Source organism: Chrysemys picta, chromosome 3 (assembly GCF_011386835.1).
Source record: "Chrysemys picta bellii isolate R12L10 chromosome 3, ASM1138683v2, whole genome shotgun sequence".
NCBI classification, from domain to species: Eukaryota; Metazoa; Chordata; order Testudines; family Emydidae; genus Chrysemys; species Chrysemys picta.
The window spans coordinates 139,634,787-139,650,813 of record NC_088793.1 but is presented as its reverse complement, the minus strand read 5'-3'; the positions used below and the strand labels follow the sequence as shown (position 1 = coordinate 139,650,813).

Genomic DNA, 16,027 nt, shown 5'->3' with positions numbered 1-16,027 from the left:
CACCTCAGGCCAGTCATGGCTGTCATGTGAGTGTGGGGCTCTGAAGCAACCCCGGGGTCTGTTGGGAGCACCAAGTACAGCCTGTCCTCTGTGCTCAGGTTGGCAGACATGTAGTTCACTTGCAATCCAGGGAAGCTTGACTATAGCTCGGCCTTCAGCTTGGCTAGGGCTCCCCAGGATCACACAGGGGGCAGCAGTCCCCTGTCCATCTGAATGGTGCCCCTATTCATTTTGGCTTCTGCTTCCCTTCTCCTTTGTACTGATATATACCTACCAGGCCCTCTTCCCCCCTCTGCATCTGCTGCCCCCTGCCTTCTGTCTCTTGCAGTCCTGTTCCCCCGCCTTATTCCTCGCTCCTCTGCATGCCTGTCAGGCTGCTTGCTCCTTCTCTGTGCTGCCTGGGCACCACCAGTGGTGGTGGGTGAGGATTAATAGCAGAAGAGAAACACTCTCTTTGCTGTCAGTTCCTGTGCCTGGCACCACTGCAGCCCCTGACGATTGGTAAACGCAATAGCAAGAAAAGTCCTGTTCAGCCCCCTACATCTCTGGAATAGAGCATACTCAGTGTCAATTAAATTTTTGGAGAGTTTTCTTGCCAACTTGTTGTGACAGACCCAGACCAGTGGGGTACAGGAGTCTGGTAGAGTCTGGTAGAGGGCAAATATACTGGTCACTGGATGAGTAGTTTTCTGTTCCCTGAGTGACCAGAGCAGGGGCTGCACTAGAGTAATCAGGAACCTGCTAGAACCAGTTAAGGCAGGTAGGCTAATTAGGACACCTGGAGCCAATTATGAAGAAGCTTCTAGAATCAATTAAGGCAGGCTAATCAGGGCACCTGGGTTTTAAAAAGGAGCTCACTTCAGTTTGTGGTGGGAGTGTGAGGAGCTGGGAGCAAGAGGCGCAAGGAGCTGAGAGTCAGAGGGTGTGCTGGACTGTGACAATTGACCTGGACTGTGGGTTCTCCCAGAGGGGAAGGTCTCTGGGCTGTTCCCCAACCCACATGGTGAATCTCTGAGGCAAGAAAATCCTCCAATAAGCGCAGGACCCCCCAAGATAGAGGAGAAACTTGGTCACTCTGGTGTCGGGAGTGGGATCTTGGGGTGCACAGCGCAGCGGAAGAAGGAGGGTGATTTAAACAAACAAAAAAAAAAAAGGGAGAGGGTTTATTTTTTTTCACCACAATGGATGACATCGTGCGGGCATTGATACAAGCTACAGCGGCCCAGCAGGAGGCTACCCGTGTCCAAGCAGCCGGCCAACAGGAGGCAGTGCGGCTGCAGCAAGAGACTAATTGCCTGCTGATGGACCAGGCTGCTCAAGACTGAGCTATGTTGAGGGAACTGGTAAACCAGGTAAAGTCCCTTACAGAGTTGAATCGCGGCCATGATAGGACGCGGCTCATACGGACCAGCCATTGGCTGCAGAAAATGACACGGGAGGATGATGTAGAGGCATGCCTTCTGGTCTTTGAGAGGACAGCCCTACGGGAGGCCTGGCCTCAAGATCAGTGGTCTGGCATCCTTGCCCCATTCCTGTGTGGGGAGGCCCAGAAGGCCTACCATGATCTGCCTGAAGAGGCTGCGGTAGACTACCTCCAGCTGAAAGCAGAGATCCTGGCCAGATCTGGGGTAACGACAGCAGTGCGGGCCCAGCAGTATCACGGTTGGAGGTACCAGGAAGACAAAACCCCGCGGTCCCAGTTGTATGACCTCATCCATCTTGCACGAAAATGGTTGCAATCAGAGTCCCGGAGTCCGGAAGAGATACTAGCGGTTCTGGTCATCGACCGATACATGAGGGGACTACCACCAGACCTTTGTGCCTGGGTAAGCCAGAACGAACCCTCCACCTATGACGAGGTTGTCGCCCTGCTAGAGAGGCGAAGGACAGCGAGGGAGCTGACCCGACCAGTTAAGGAAGAGGCACCCCGGGTTAAACTAGCAGCACCAAGCCCTAAAGTTCGGGTAACTGGGCCACCAGGAGGGCCCAGGTGGAAAAAGAGAGAGGCTGAAGGCCCATCAGAGGCCACAAAGAGTCGAGCACTGAGGGAGAAGAGGATCGTGATGTTAGACTGCCCAAACCAAGAGACCGGGGAATGCCTAGGGCTCCATACAGATGTTATGCCTGTGGGGAGTGGGGACACATAGCTGCACAGTGTCCCAATGCTGAGGAACCTATGCAGTGTAACCTGGGGAACTGGGCAGATCCATGCTCCCTAATCCACCTTGTGGGGGTCTCACTAACCCCACATATGTATACCAGACCAGTGAAACTAAATGGGGTAGGGACCACGGCACTGGGTTGATTCGGGGAGTGCTATCACGCTTATCTCAGGGAAGCTCGTGAAGCGTAGTCAGCTGCTGCAGGCTAAATGTACGGGGATAACATGTGTCCATGGGACAGTTAGTTACTACCCCACCATCCCAGTAAAAATCGAGATCTAAGGGAACACTACTGAGGTAGCAGCAGGTGTAGTCCCTAAACTCCCATACCCGGTGCTCATAGGGAGGGACTTCCCAGGGTTTGGAAACTTACTCCCAGTAGGGGGATTGGAGAAAAATGGGGACCCTAAAATTGATGAGGCATCCACAGTAGACTGTCAACCCCCAATTGTCTCTGAAATATCCCCAGATTTGTTCTCCACTCCCAGACAGGGTAGAAAGACAAAAAGGGAAAGAAGGGCAGCTAAGGCCTTGGGAACCTGAATACTGACCCAAAGCCAGAGGGTCGCTCTTGTAGGTAGGCGGACCCACGCAGCTGAAAAGGAGGCCACACAGGAGGGAGAAGCACCTGAGTCTGACCCCCACCCTAATGCTTCTGAACCAGTAGAGGCAACAGAGACTGGGCCCCTAGATCTTGGGCAGATTAGCCCCGGGAGAGGAAATTTTGGACGGGACCAGGCAGAAGACCCAAGGTATGACAACATTAGGAAGGAGGTGACTGAAATAGATGGGGTCCCCGTGGAAGGAAAAACCCAGGGACCAGGACCCTACTTCATAATGAAGAAGGATCTCCTATACCGGGTTGCACCAGTACAGGGGCAGAAGGTACAGCAGATCCTAGTACCTCAAAAACACCAGAACGCTGTATTAAGTCTTGCTCATAGTCATCTTTTTGGGGGGCATTTGGGGGTAGAGAAGACCCTGGCACGAGTCTTACGACAGTTCTTCTGGCCCGGAGTACATGAAGAAGCGCGGAGGTACTGTGCCTCCTGCCCGGAGTGTCAGCTGCACAGTCCCCGTCCCCACTTGAGGGCACCTTTAGTACCCCTTCCCATCATAGAGGTCCCCTTTGAGCGAATAGCCATGGACCATGGGAGCCCTGGAGAAGACGGCTCGGGGCCACCAATATATCCTTGTTGTTTCGGACTATGCTACTTGTTACCCAGAAGCTGTCCCCCTGCGGAACACAGCCTCTAAAATTGTAGCCAAAGAGCTGGTGGGGATCTTTGCCCGAATGGGGCTACCGAAGGAGATATTAACCGACCAAGGAACCCCATTTATGTCTAAGCTAATGAAGGACCTCTGTACGTTGCTCCATATACATACCCTGAGAACTTCGGTCTACCCTTCCACAGATTGATGGGTTGGTAGAAAGGTTTAACCGAACCCTCAAGGCTATGATAAGGAAGGTGGTAAGTCAGGATGGGAAGGATTGGGACACCCTACTATCCTACCTTATGTTCGCTATCCGGGAGGTACCACTGGCCTCAACTGGGTTTTCCCCCTTCGAGTTATTATACGGGCGTCACCCCCATGGCATACTAGATATCGCCAAAGAGATCAGGGAAGAGGAACCCAATGAGGGGAGAAATATCATAGAGCACGTAATGCAGATGTGAGACCGGATAGCCCGGGTTACCTCTATTGTACGGGAACATTTGGAGAAGGCACAGGAGGCCCAGCGAACCCATTACAATCGCCAGGCAAAAGTGCGACAGTTCCAACCTGATTTAACACCAGACCAGAAGAATGAGGTATCTGAGATGATCTTCCGGAACCAAGATGTGTTCTTGACAAAACCGGGTCGAACAACCGAGACATATCACCACATCGTCACGAACCCTGGGGCCAGAGTAACAATGAGGCCCTATCGGGTGCCAGAGGCAAAAAGGGAGGAAATAAAAGCAGAAGTAAAAAAAATGCTGGAGCTGGGGATCATCGAAGAATCCCACAGTCAGTGGTCCAGCCCAATCGTGCTGGTGCCCAAAGATTTTGCAACGACTTCCGGCGACTAAACGAAGTATCCCAGTTCGACGCGTACCCCATACCTCTCATAGATGAGCTAGTGGACCGTCTGGGTAATGCCCGGTACTTGACTACCCTAGACTTGACAAAGGGGTACTGGCAGATTCCCCTTGCAGAAGACGCAAAGGAAAAGAATGCGTTCTCTACACCAGAGGGTCTTTTTCAATATACTGTCCTCCCTTTTGGACTACATGGGGCCCAAGCTACCTTTCAGCGCCTCATGGACAAGCTATTACGCCCGCATAACAGTTATGCTGCTGCCTACTTGGACGATGTCATTCATACCCCAGACTGGGAAACCCATCTGGAGAAGGTGGAGGCAGTTCTCGATACCTTCAGGCGAGCTGGCCTTACAGCAAACCCTGCCAAGTGCGGTGTAGGGTTTACAGAGGCCAAATATCTTGGCTACATTGTGGGAAAAGGTTTGGTAAAACCCCAAGTGAACAAGTTAGAGGCCATCCAAAATTGGCCCCGACCAAGTCGCAAGAAACAAGTCCGGACATTCCTAGGTGTGGTGGGGTATTACTGACGATTTATCCCCCACTTTGCCACAAGGGCAAGCCCTCTGACAGACCTAGTGAAAGTCTGTGGACCTGATCTGGTGAGATGGTCTGACACAGCAGAGGAAGCATTCACAGACCTACGGACTGCCCTCTGCAATAACCCCGTACTGATAGCCCCTGATTTCACCAAGGAGTTTATCCTGCAGACAGATGCATCGGAAGTAGGGTTGTGGGCCGTTCTATCACAGATGGTCGGGGAGGAGGAACACCCAATTCTATACCTCAGTCGGAAACTCCTTCCAAGGGAACAAAAATATGCAGTGGTGGAGAGAGAATGCCTCGCTGTGAAATGGGCCATGGAAACATTGCGCTGCTACCTGCTCGGGCGCAGATTTGTCCTCGTGACTGACCATGCCCCTCTTCAGTGGATGCAGCGGACCAAGGAGAAGAACACAAGGGTGACCAGATGGTTCTTATCCCTCCAACCTTTCCAGTTCCGTGTGCAACACAGAGCAGGGAGCTGTTATGGCAACGCCGATGGCTTGTCACGTGTGCACTGTCTGGCGTCCCAAGCTCCCAACCCCTTGGCGTTGAGCGGGGGGGGGGAGGGATATGTAACAGACCCAGACCAGTGGGGTACAGGGGTCTGGTAGAGGGCAAATATACTGGTCACTGGATGAGTAGTTTTCTGTTCCCTGAGTGACCAGAGCAGGGGCTGCACTAGAGTAATCAGGAACCTGCTAGAACCAGTTAAGGCAGGCAGGCTAATTAGGACATCTGGAGCCAATTAAGAAGCTTCTAGAATCAATTAAGGCAGGCTAATCTGGGCACCTGGGTTTTAAAAAGGAGCTCACTTCAGTTTGTGGTGGGAGTGTGAGGAGCTGGGAGCAAGAGGCACAAGGAGCTGAGAATGAGAGGGTGTGCTGCTGAAGGATTGAGGAGCACAAGTGTTATCAGACACCAGGAGGAAGGCCCTGTGGTGAGAATAAGGAAGGTGTTTGGAGGAGGCCATGGGGAAGTAGCCCAGGGAGTTGTAGCTGTCATGCAGCTGTTACAGGAGGCACTATAGACAGCTGCAGTCCACAGGGCCCTGGGCTGGAACCCAGAGTAAAGGGCGGGCCCGGGTTCCCCCCAAACCTCCCAGTTGACCTGGACTGTGGGTTCTCCCAGAGGGGAAGGTCTCTGGGCTGTTCCCCAACCCACATGGTGAATCTCTGAGGCAAGAAAATCCGCCAATAAGCGCAGGACCCACCAAGATAGAGGAGGAACTTTGTCACATTGTTCAAGTGTTTACTGGGCTGTTGCAAAGTGAGATTTAAAAAAAAAAATGTGCATTGGTCAGCATGTCTCATTTCCTTGGTCACTTTTCAAAATGCACCTGAGAAGTTTGTAGTAAATCTATATGAGAACTAATATATCTTCATACACATTATGATAAGGTCTTAAATTATATGTCCAAGAGGTAAAATTAAAATGGCATATGCACCCTTAATGCAGGTATTTCCTGATTCTTTGAGTTTTTAACACAGTAATAAGATTGTACAATTAATGTGTTTTAATGGAATTTAAAATACTTTCTTAAACTATAGGCTAAATATTCTATAATCTAGAATAATTTGGTTTGGCACCACCAGGATGCCCTGTTGCATGCAAGGTGTACACTCTGAGTGAGGCAAAGGCTCCTGAGGATTACTGTTGTCTCATTAAGTGCTTGATTCAGCTTCTCGAGACATCTAGACAGACTTATGTGTAGTGCTGGGGAGGAGCCGGTGGTCGTGGTACATGTAGCTACCAATGACATAGGGAAGGGTAGGAGAGAGATCCTGGAGGCCAAATTTAGGCTGCTAGGGAAGAGACTGAAATCCAGGACCTCTATGGTGGCATTCTCAGAAATGCTCCCAGTTCCACGCGCAGGGCCAGGTAGGCAGGCAGAGCTTCAGAGTCTCAATGTGTGGATCAGACGATGGTGTAGAGAGGAGGGGTTTACATTCATTAGAAACTGGGGAAACTTTTGGGATGGGGGGAGCCTATACAAGAGAGATGGGCTGCACCTAAGCCAAAGTGGAACCAGACTGCTGGCACTAAACATTAAAAAGGTTGTAGAGCAGTTTTTAAACTAGGAGATGGGGGAAAGCCGACTGCTGCAGAGGAGCATGTGAATCGGACAGAGACTTCTCTTAGGGGAGAGTCTAATGATAGAGAATCTCCAGGTTATAGTCAGGAGCAGAGGATGGAGGAGGATAATGTAAGGGCCAGATCAGATGATAAACATTCACATAAAAAAGAATCTAACACATCAGAAAAGGGCAGACAAATAAACAGTGACAAGTTTTTAAAGTGCTTGTACACGAATGCTAGAAGTCTAAATAATAAGATGGGTAAACTAGAGTGCCTTGTGATAAAGGAGGATATTGATATAATAGACATCACAGAAACCTGGTGGACTGAGAGCAATCAGTGGGTCACAATCATTCCGGGGTACAAAATATATCGGAAGGACAGAACAGGCGGGGGGAGTGGCACTATATGTGAAAGAAAATGTAGAATCAAATGAAGTAAAAATCTTAAGTGAATCCACATGTTCCATAGAATCTCTCTGGATAGAAATTTCGTGCTCTAATAAGAATATAACATTAGGGATCTATTATAGACCACCTGACCTGGACAGTGACAGTGATGATGAAATGCTAAGGGAAATTAGAGAGGCTATCAAAATTAAGAACCCAATAATAGTGGGGGGATTTCAGTTATCCCCATATTGACTGGGAACATTTCACTTCAGGACAAAATGCAGAGATAAAATTTCTCGATACTTTAAATGACTGCTTCATGGAGCAGCTGGTACAGGAACCCACAAGGGGAGAGGCAACTCTAGATTTAGTCCTGAGTGGAGCGCAGGAGCTGGTCCAAGAGGTAACTATAACAGGACCGCTTGGAAATAGTGACCATAATACAATAGCATTCAACATCCCTGTGGTGGGAAGAACATCTCAACAGCTCAACACTGTGGCATTTAATTTCAAAAGGGGGAACTATGCAAAAATGAGGGGTTAGTTAAACAGAAGTTAAAAAGTACAGTGACTAAAGTGAAATCCCTGCAAGCTGCATGGGCACCATAATAGAGGCCCAACTTCAATGTATACCCCAAATTAAGAAACACAGTAAAAGAACTAAAAAAGAGCCACCGTGGCTTAACAACCATGTAAAAAAAGCAGTGAGAGATAAAAAGACTTCCTTTAAAAAGTGGAAGTCAAATCCTAGTGAGGCAAATAGAAAGGAGCATAAACGCTGCCAGATTAAGTGCAAGAATGTAATAAGAAAAGCCAAAGAGGAGTTTGAAGAACGGCTAGCCAAAAACTCCAAAGGTAATAACAAAATGTTTTTTAAGTACATCAGAAGCAGGAAGCCTGCTAAACAACCAGTGGGGCCCCTTGATGATCGAGATACAAAAGGAGTGCTTAAAGACGATAGTCATTGCGGAGAAACTAAATGGATACTTTGCTTCAGTCTTTATGGCTGAGGATGTTAGGGAGATTCCCAAACCAGAGCCGGCTTTTGTAGGTGACAGATCTGAGGAACTGTCACAGATTGAAGTGTCACTAGAGGAGGTTTTGGAATTAATTGATAAACTTAACATTAACAAGTCACCGGGACCAGATGGCATTCACCCAAGAGTTCTGAAAGAACTCAATTGTGAAGTTGCGGAACTATTAACTAATGTTTGTAAACTGTCCTTTAAATCAGCTTCTGTACCCAATGACTGGAAGTTAGCTAATGTAACGCCAATATTTAAAAAGGGCTCTAGAGGTGATCCCGGCAATTACAGACTGGTAAGTCTAACGTCAGTAACGGGCAAATTAGTCGAAACAATAGTTAAGAATAAAATTGTCAGACACATAGAAAAACATAAACTGTTGAGCAATAGTCAACATAGTTTCTGTAAAGGGAAATCGTGTCTTACTAATCTATTAGAGTTCTTTGAAGGGGTCAACAAACATGTGGACAAGGGGGATCCAGTGGACATAGTGTACTTAGATTTCCAGAAAGCCTTTGACAAGGTCCCTCACCAAAGGCTCTTGCGTAAATTAAACTGTCATGGGATAAAAGGGAAGATCCTTTCATGGATTGAGAACTGGTTAAAAGACTGGGAACAAAGGGTAGGAATTAATGGTAAATTCTCAGAATGGAGAGGGGTAACTAGTGGTGTTCCACAAGGGTCAGTCCTAGGACCAATCCTATTCAACTTATTTATAAATGATCTGGAGAAAGGGGTAAACAGTGAGGTGGCAAAGTTTGCAGAAGATACTAAAATGCTCAAGATAGTTAAGACCAAAGCAGACTGTGACGAACTTCAAAAAGATCTCACAAAACTAAGTGTTTGTAATGGCTCAGCCATTCCCAGTCTTTATTCAAACCTAAATTGATTGTGTCTAATTTGCATATCAATTCGAGTTCAGCAGTTTCTTACAAACATTGAATCTATCTCCCCATGTAAGTACTCTCGCACTTCTTGTCAACCTGTCTGTACTGGGCTATCTTGATTATCACTTCAAAAGTCTTTTTTTTTTCCGTTACTTAATTGGCCTCTCAGAGTTGGTAAGACAACTCCCACCTGTTCATGTTCTCTGTATGTGTGTGTGTATATATATCGCCTCAATATATGTTCCATTCTATGCATCCGAAGAAGTGGGCTGAAGCCCACAAAAGCTTATGCTCAAATAAATTTGTTAATCTCTAAGGTGCCACAAGTACTCCTGTTCTTTTTGCGGATACAGACTAACACGGCTGCTACTCTGAAACATGTCCTTAAAAGGTATCTGAAACTGTATTAGAATGTACACCTCTACCCCGATATAACGCGACCCGATATAACACGAATTCTGATATAACGTGGTGTGACGTTATTGATATAATCTGGGACCATATAGAACATGGTTGCAACCAAAGTCCTGTAGTGGCACCAACTCTTGTATAAAGGGGGTCAAATGAGGTGTCTAAGACAAGGTTATGGTTTACTGGTTATAATTATGCTGTCTATATGTGTGTATCAATTTTGTAGTTGAAGTTATAAATATTGGCTCTAAACTGTCTGTATTTCAAACATATGCTATGCTTCTGGGAGACATCCCAGGCAAGTTGGTGTTAGCTCTGTCTAGCCTGCTTGATGGCCCATTAAGGACCATCAGCTATACAACTGACCCATGGAGAGAAGGCAGATACGCCTTGCAACTCAGCAAAGTATGCAGGGACTGGCCCATGTGACTCCAGACTCCATTTTGCTGTAATTTTCCACAGTAAGGACAAAGAGGGGTTCTTACACCTGGAAAGGACTATAAAAGGCTAATGCCTCTCCTTCATCTTGTCTTCAATCCTGCTTCTTACCTCTGGAGGGACTTTGCTACAAACTGAAACTCTGAAAAAAGGACTGATGACCCATCCCAGCTGGGGATGTATTCCAGAGACTTGATTTTGAACCTGCAGTTTATTTCATCACTGCTACAAGCCAGAACCAAGAACTTTGCCATTACTATATGTAATTGATTCCATTTAACCAATTCTAGCTCTCATCTATATCTTTTTCCTTTTATGAATAAACCTTTAGATTTTAGATTCTAAAGGATTGGCAACAGCGTGATTTGTGGGTAAGATCTGTTTTGTATATTGACCTGGGTCTGGGGCTTGGTCCTTTCAGATCGAGAGAACCTTTTTTCTTTTATTGGGTTTCATAACCATTTGTCCCCATAACGAGTGGCAGTAGTGGTGATACTGAGAAACTGGAGTGTCTTAGGGAATTGCTTGTGTGACTTGTGGTTAGCCAGTGGGGTGAGACCAAAGTCTTCACTGTCTGGCTGGTTTGGTTTGCCTTAGAGATGGAAAAACCCTAGCCTTCGCCTGTAACTGCCCTGTTTTAGCAATTTGTCCTGAATTGGCACTCTCATATGGGTTCCGCCAGAACTGCATCGTTACACGTGGTAAAGCAGTGCTCTGGGGGGGCAGGGCTGTGCACTCCGGTGGATCAAAGCAAGTTCTATATAACGTGGTTTCACCTATAACGTGGTAAGATTTTTTTGGCTCCCGAGGACAGCGTTATATCGAGGTAGAGGTGTATTTTGAGCTTAACCAGACTAACTGTAAGGAAGAATCAAAAGAGTGCACAGGAAATTGGAACCAGAAGTGTTACATCTTTGGCAGGTGGAGTTCTGAAAGAGGGGTGTCTTTAAGTATGGGGGCATCTGAACCATTAGTGTTGTGCCAAGAGGGGCTGGGCATCTGGACAGTTGGTTCCAATACTCTGAGGGGTATACGAGTTAAGTCTGCAGAATGAGTATGTTCCTATGGACCCAGAGATTGGGGCAGTGGGTGGACTCTTTTTAGGATTCAGGAGCTTGAAACACCCTAGGGATCCAGAACATAGAAACTTGGATACCTCTCACAGCAGGTCAGGGGCTGCACTCGCTAGGATTTGTGACAAGAGGGAGAAAGGGTCAGTTATCTTCATTGCCCCCCAATGGCTGAAAGGATTGTGCTCAGCCAACTATGGCCATTTGGCTGCTCATATTTCCAAAATTGATTAGCCTACAAATTCTCTAATTTATTTGGTCTTGATAGGAAATGCCTTGCAGTGTGTGATCTTGAAGTGGGGATTGGTGTTGGTTTAAATGGGAAATTACAAAACTATATTATAAGCAGCTTTATAATATAAATGTCATGGAGGCAGGAAAAGGGTTAGCTAGGGGTCTCTTTGAGCAGCAATATAAATAAAAGGTGCAAGATGGCTGGGGAGTGAGACTGGAGGCAGAAGAAGGAAGTGTTCTCACTCCCTGGCTAGGAAGCATAGAGATACTGGAATGCCATATCTGTATGGGAAAGTTTTTCAACATAAGGTTGTGCTGGGTTTTTTTTCCTGCCCTAAAGACAGGTATAATTTAATTGAAAGAGTGCATCTGAACTGCTTTGTCTGAAATGGCTTACGCTAATTCTTTTGTGAATCGTAACATCTAGACAACATTATGCTTTTTTTTAAATAAATGCACCATTTTGGGTAGGTATCCCAGTGGGCAATGATCCATTGCTAGGCTCAATACATATTATGAATTATTTATTATGATGGATTTGGTGTATGTACCAAAACCTGCTACAGTTCTGGATCTTAGAGTCAAACTCACATGATTCTTTCCATAATATCCCATAATTCATCTGGTTTTCTCTAGTCAGTTCCATTTTCACACTGTTTCAGTTTCCAAAAAGTTTTCATGTTGCTTTTTGACAGCATGGAGGAAAGCATTTGTGATCCTTACAACTGCTAATATGAACAGAGTATTCCAGGTGGAATGGCAATTTCACAGGCAGGGGTGACCTTGAAGGAGATGGAAGATTACCCATCACCATAACCACCAGGATGCTAGGTGGATTCTGGAGAAGGAGGAGGATGAAACCTGGCAGTTACTTCTGCATGATATTTTCCTGGACCTGCTTCACGCAGTGGAATGCTTCTTCAGTGCCTGACCAACCACCATTGATTGGTTGGACAGGATATTGCTGCAGACATGGGTTGACCAGCAGTTGTTCTAGAATTTCAGGATATGGAAGGTCAGTTCACTGGAAATTTGTGCAGAGCTCACCTTGGAGCTGCATCACTGGCCCACCAACCTGAGTCCCCCTCCACAAGGATATGTGGCCATCACCATTTGGAAGCTGGCCACACCTGATTGCTACCTTTTTGTTAATAGCTAGTCAGCTGTATGTTGTCAAGGAAGTGCTCTTGCTATTGAGGGGGTACTGCTGCTACGGGTCATAAAGATCAGCAGTATACAGGAGGTTGAATAGCTTTGAATGCTTGGGGTTCCCAAATTGTATAGGGGCCATTGATGATGGGTTCTGCATTTCTGTAATTTGTCTCCCCACCCACCCACCCCACCTCAGTGTTCATGAACAAAAAGGATTATTCCTCTATGGCAGGGGTGGGCAAACTTTTTGGCCTGAGGGCCACGTCGGGGAATAGAAATTGTATGTCGGGCCATGAATGCTCACAAAATTGGGGGTGGGGTGCGGACTCTGGCTGGGGGTGCGGGCTCTGGAGTGGGGCTGGGGATGAGGAGTTTGGGATGTAGGAGGGTGCTCTGGGCTGGGACCGAGGAGTTCAGAGGGGGATCAGGGCTGGGACATGGGTGCGGGAAGGGGTGCAGGTTCCGGCTGTGGTTGTGGGCTCTGGGGTGGGACTGGGGATGAGAGGATGCTCCGTGCTGGGATCAAGGGGTTTGAAGAGCGGGAGGGGGATCACGGCTGGGGCAGGGGGTTGGGGCATGGGGAGAGGCTCGGGTACAGGCTCCGAGCGGCGCTTTCTCAAGTGGCTCCCGGAAGCAGTGGGCATGTCTCTTCTCCGGCTCCTACGTGTGGAGCGTCCCCTGACCTTCATATTGGGGCCATGCTGCGGCTTCCGGGAGCTGTGGGGTCCGGCCCCCCCACCCGGCACCCCGGCTAGAGCTTGCGGGCCAGTTTAAAACAGTTCGCTGGCCGGATCTGGCCCATGGACCGTAGTTTGCCCACCCCTGCTCTCTGGTCATGCAAGTCCTCATTGATCGCTGATTGATTTTGTGATATTAATGTGGGGTAGTCTAGAACGGTCTGTGATGTCAGGATCTTTAGAAACTCACCCCCCATTTTATGCAATGAAAAATGGAACTTTTGCTCCCAAAATCACTATGGTCAATAATGTTTTGGTTCCAGCTGTTTTGGGAAATCCAACTTTACCTTTTCTTCCCTACCTTGATGATGCATTTACTGGACACTTGGATAGGAAAAAAGGCTGTTCAAAGTTATTCTGCAGCTAATCAGGGTATAATTGGAGTGTGGATTTGGAAAACTGAAAGGAAGGTGGTAATATATCATGACAAGGTTTGGAGCCTTTTGAAAGGCTGTAGGTGATGTTTTGCAGAACATCTGTGAGAGCAAGTTCAGAGATCCTCACAATTTGATTTGATGCACAAGACAGTGCAAACTTAAAAACCAACTAAAATGGGGCAAAAATAGTCAAACTGCAGAGTGACCACATTTGTATAGGTAGAGTCACCAAAATGTGTAGGTGAGATTGCAACTGTTCTCGTTGCCTTGAGGGACGGAATGGTATAGGAACTATCTGTCCCTTGCAGTTTGGGGAGTAAAGGGAGCTCCCGGTATCTCCTGTGTTCTCAGCAGGCTGCACTGTAGAGTTAGGTTTGGGTATTATAAGTGAGCACAGTGCAGCAGTGTTCTCCAGCTAACTTTTTGCTTCTGCATCATGTCTAACGTTTTTCTGCGTGTCTTTTTCTTTCCAGGTGGTCTTTGCACCCCCTTGACAGTTTCTTGGGTTGTTCCCTGCACATCTTTCTCTTATTCTTGTCCTCCAGTATGAAATTCTTCCCTCCATTCCTCTGGGCCAGCGTTTCTCAAGCTTCATTGCACCGCGACCCCCTTCTGACAAGAAAAATTACTGCATGACCCCAGTGCCCTGTGTTGTTCAGAATAGTTGGTATTTAAAAAAAAAAAAAAAGCAGCATTACAAGGCCGTATCAATGAAAAGTAGCCACTAAATATTTTAATTCACAATACAATCACAAGACAATCTTTATATGCAGTAGTAAAAAATAAAAATAAATATGTACCTAATGGGAAGGGTGAGCTTTCATTCATGAACACAAATCCTTGAAGTGGGACTCTGTGTGGCTGAGGTAAAGATGGAGGTCATCTTCAACAGTGAGACAGGACCTGTATTCGTTTTTCAGTAAAGTCAGTGCTGAAAAGCCGGCTTCACGCAGGTAGGTGGATGAAAATGGCATGAGGGCTTTCAAAGCTGCAGATGACAGCTCAGGATATTCTTCTCGCACAGAAATCCAGAAGTTAGCAAGAGCTTGTTCAGAAAATCTCAGTATCAATGTCTCATCACAGGAAAGGTCCATTAACGCTGGTCTACAATTTTTGAGAAGTCGTCTGCTTCAGAGATAAAATGTGCTATTTATTATGTATTTTGATGTGCTGAATTCAAATATGACAATTAAACCAGCTGATTGGCTACTGTTTCTAAGATATTTAAGTTTTTACATTTTATGTCTATGTATATTTTGTAGATAGTAGAGTTTTAATCATAAATTGTAAACCTAGGTCTTTTCATGTGTTTATGGTTGCTTTATATGATAATATTTCACCTGTCCTGTTTATGTAACACTTTAAAAATCAGCAAAAGGGTTATATAAATAAAATGTATTATGAAACAAAAGGCAAAAAACTATAATGTACATAGTTTAGTCCTCTTCAGTGTCTACTCGGCGCTTCTTGGCTTGTCTCTTGTATTCATTAAATGGAGCATCTCTTGTCACTGTCCAGCAATAGTCTGCAAGCATTGATGGGCTCCATTTGCCCTGATAGCGTTTCTCCATTGTTGCAATGTCCTGGTGAAATCGCTCGCCGTGCTCGTCGCTCACTGCTCCGCAGTTCGGTGGAAAAAAAATCTAGATGAGAGTGCAAAAAATGTATCTTTAGTAACATGTTGCAACCAAGGCTTTTATATGCCTTGAGGAGGTTTTCCACCAACAAGCTGTAGTTGTCTGCCTTGTTTCCGAGAAAATTTATTGCCACTAACTGGAAGGCTTTCCATGCCGTCTTTTCCTTGCCACGCAGTGCATGGTCAAATGCATCATCTCGAAGAAGTTCATGAATCTGAGGACCAACAAAGACACCTTCCTTTATCTTAGCTTCACTTAACCATGGAAATTTTTCATGGAGGTACTTGAAAGCTGCTTGTGTTTTCTTAATGGCCTTGACAAAGTTCTTCATCAGACCCAGCTTGATGTGTAAGGGTGGTAAGAAAATCTTCCTTGATTCAACAAGTGGTGGATGCTGAACACTTTTCCTCCCAGGCTCCAATGACTGTCGGAGTGGCCAATCTTTCTTGATGTAGTGGGAATCTCTTGCACGACTATCCCATTCGCAGAGAAAACAGCAGTACTTTGTGTATCCATCCAGTCTGCAGACCAAGCAAGAGAGCAACAACCTTCAAATCGCCACAAAGCTGCCACTGATGTTGGTCATAGTTTATGCACCTCAAAAGTTGTTTCATGTTGTCATAGGTTTCCTTCATATGGACTGCATGACCAACTGGAATTGATGGCAAAACATTGCCATTATGCAGTAAAACAGCTTTAAGACTCGTCTTCAATGAATCAATGAAGAGTCTCCACTCATCTGGATCGTGAACGATGTTGAGGGCTGCCATCACACCATCGATGTTGTTGCAGGCTACAA

At 46.5% G+C, this 16,027-nt stretch overlaps 1 protein-coding gene across 7 annotated transcripts in view; it reads left to right on the top strand.

The window, feature by feature from the left end:
• Positions 1 to 16,027, top strand: part of AKT3 (AKT serine/threonine kinase 3) — a 303,148-nt gene that overhangs the window by 65,275 nt on the left and 221,846 nt on the right. The gene's annotated exons all lie outside the window — the stretch shown is intronic.